Source organism: Eulemur rufifrons, chromosome 7 (genome assembly GCF_041146395.1).
Source record: "Eulemur rufifrons isolate Redbay chromosome 7, OSU_ERuf_1, whole genome shotgun sequence".
Taxonomy (NCBI): Eukaryota; Metazoa; Chordata; class Mammalia; order Primates; family Lemuridae; genus Eulemur; species Eulemur rufifrons.
The window spans coordinates 251,937,610-251,940,791 of NC_090989.1; the positions used below are offsets into that span (position 1 = coordinate 251,937,610).

The following is a 3,182-nucleotide window of genomic DNA, read 5'->3' on the forward strand; positions in this document are numbered from 1 at the left end:
TGCAGTGAAGATACAGCTCTGATTAGATGTTGACACCATTTTAGCTGTTTGTCACACCAGGAGATTCCAATTAGTGCTAGATTCTTCATCTGTACAGTTTGGTGGCCCTATTTCAATCCTGAGTAGAAAGCTATTAAGATCCTGTTGGTTGTAAGCAATGGAAACCCCACAGGCTGGCTGAAGCATAAAAAGGGATGGAAGGAAAAGAAGAACCAATATTCAGGGAAGAGCAGGGACCTACCCAGCTCTGGGGTCAGAACAGCAGCAGTGGGTGGGTCTTCTCTTCAGGACACGCTCTCACTAATTTAAGTCCAGCAATTCCCAGGCTCTGTGCTGCTCTGTGTTTCAGGTTCCTGAGAATGACTATAATTGCACCAATTTTAGTTGGGTGTCTACCTCTGAATCAACTGGCAGCAGCCAAGGGGCAAATAGCCTAAATCTGATAAGGCCACTGGGGCTTTGGGCCTGTGCACTGGAGCCATTTACAGTAAAGGGGAATTTTGTGCTAGGCAGTTGCCCCAAGAGATGTGCATTGTGCACAAAAAGGTTGCACGATTCTCTTCCACATGAGGTCACCACTAAGATATGAGGACAAAACAGGACTCAGTGGTGGTCTGATTTTTCCCCCCACAGTCTCAATATCCCAACATGTTTTTGTCTAAGGCCTACAAGAAATTATCCTCATTCTCATGTTTATATTTTTAAAATTTGTTTAAATTACTGACAAAAGGAACACTTTTGGAATTATGGCGGCGGTGGATATCCGAGATAATCTGCTGGGAATCTCTTGGGTCGACAGCTCTTGGATCCCCATTTTGAACAGTGGTAGTGTCCTGGATTACTTTTCAGAAAGAAGTAATCCTTTTTATGATAGGACGTGTAATAATGAAGTGGTCAAAATGTAGAGGCTAACATTAGAACACTTGAATCAGATGGTTGGAGTTGAATACATCCTTTTACATGCGCAGGAGCCCATTCTTTTTATCATTCGGAAGCAACAGTGGCAATCCCCTGCACAAGTTATCCCACTAGCTGATTACTATATCATTGCTGGAGTGATCTATCAGGCACCAGACTTGGGATCAGTTATAAACTCCAGAGTGCTTACTGCAGTGCATGGCATTCAGTCAGCTTTTGATGAAGCTATGTCATATTGTCGATATCATCCTTCCAAAGGGTACTGGTGGCACTTCAAAGATCATGAAGAGCAAGATAAAGTTAAACCTAAAGCCAAAAGGAAAGAAGAACCAAGCTCTATTTTTCAGAGACAACGTGTGGATGCTTTACTCGTAGACCTCAGGCAAAAGTTTCCACCCAGATTTGTACAGCAAAAGTCTGGAGAAAAGCCAGTCCCAGTGGATCAGACAAAAAAAGAGGCAGAACCTATACCCGAAACTGTAAAATCTGAGGAGAAGGAGACCACAAAGAATGTCCAACAGACAGTGAGCGTTAAAGGTCCCCCTGAGAAACGGATGAGACTTCAGTGAATATTGGACAAAAGAGAAGCCTGCAATACTCCTCACCTCAGCTATTATACCTCAGTACCGTGGCGCGCTCTTGAGCTTTAAAGTACTTTGCCAGAACCCTCTCATTTGTATGAAATGTGCTTGTTCTTTAAGAAATGGTGTTATTCCCATGATGCTTTCTATGTGAATATTTCTTCTGTATCTTTTGTAACCTTTCCTTGGACATGAGCAGCCTACCCACTCATGTGTACTGCTATATATGTTTAAAAACAAAATAAAGGCATTTGTACATATTGCTTAAAAAAAAAATTACTGACAAAAAATCATACACACTCTCATTCTGTCCTTTATCTAAAAGATTATACTTTTAAACACTTAGGATGGTCCTTAAAATGCTACTACTTGCTCAAAAACTTACGGAGGCTCCCTATTACCTACCATATGAAAATACCTAAGAATTTAGAGTTTCTTATCAAAGTGCCCCTCTCTGCCTTTCCCAACTCCTTTGGTTTTTTTGAGATGGTCTCACTCCATTGCCCAGGCTAGAATGCAGTGGCATCACCATAGCTCACTGCAACCTCAAACTACTGACCTCGAGCAATCCTCCCGCCTCAGCCTCCCAAAGTGTTGAGATTACAGGTGTGAGCCACTGTGCCCAGCTCCCAACTCCTTTTTTATTAAACATTAGTTGAACATACAATGTTCTCTACTTTCTAGACATTCTCTACTTTTTAGACACTAACATGGATATGGTAACCATTTTTGTCAATCTTATTGACAAGAACTTACAGGCATAATGGAACCAAACATCTGAACTCAGACCATCCCAGAATATTTGTGGTATATGTTTGCCATAACTAAAGAGTATGCAAAAAAAAAATGTTGAAAATATAGTCTCTACCTTGCAAAGACAGTTCAGTAAAGCACAGGCTACTCTCTAGCAACCTTTTGACCTTGTACAGTCAGAGTCTCAGCTGCCCCCAGACCTGCCTCATTCACTCCCACCTTGCTTTTTGCTATTCCTTTGACCTTGAAAATATTATGTTGTGCCTCATCATTCTATTCTGTGTCCCCAACTTGTGGAGATAAAATAGACCACCTCCAAAAAGTTTGTATTTTCTAACCTCTCCATACTCTGAACAATGATTATAACATAGCAAAAGCTGTCTCTTCTGAACATGAGAAAAACTGTGTGTAATAAGAAAATGAGCTTGATAAATTTTGATTTTGTTTTTAATATTTTAATAGCAACAATAAGTTAAGTGGTTATTCTACATTTTCCTTAATACAAGAACCTCCCTTCATGAAGTAATCTGTCTCTCCCACCTTGGAATTCCATTGCATTTCATTCCTCTATTGTGCACAACTCATTTTCTCTTTTCTATTATGATTATGGTTCTCTGTCAATGCTTGCCTCTTCTATGAGATTATAGCTCCTTGAGGGAAAGCACTGTGTCTTACTCTTATTTGCACCCCTTCTAGTTCTCAGCACAATGTGTGGCATACTCTAGATGCACAATACGCATTTTTTGAATGAAGGAAGGAATTAACCAGCAGAGACTTCTGTGGTGATATTATTATAGCCTCCTTTTCCATATAAGCCTGCCAAACAGCCTAGAAATAAAACACTTAATAAAAACAGTTCAGAGAGCCCTATCTGTGAAATTGTTGGTAGATGTAATTCTAAAGAAAGTCAGGGGATCCCCAGACTATACA

General features: G+C 40.4%; 1 pseudogene; it reads left to right on the forward strand.

Annotated features, from left to right (window-relative positions):
• Positions 1 to 746: 746 nt before the first annotated feature.
• On the forward strand, positions 747 to 1,722 carry LOC138387376 (mediator of RNA polymerase II transcription subunit 6 pseudogene; annotated as a pseudogene).
• The last annotated feature ends 1,460 nt before the right edge of the window (positions 1,723 to 3,182 follow it).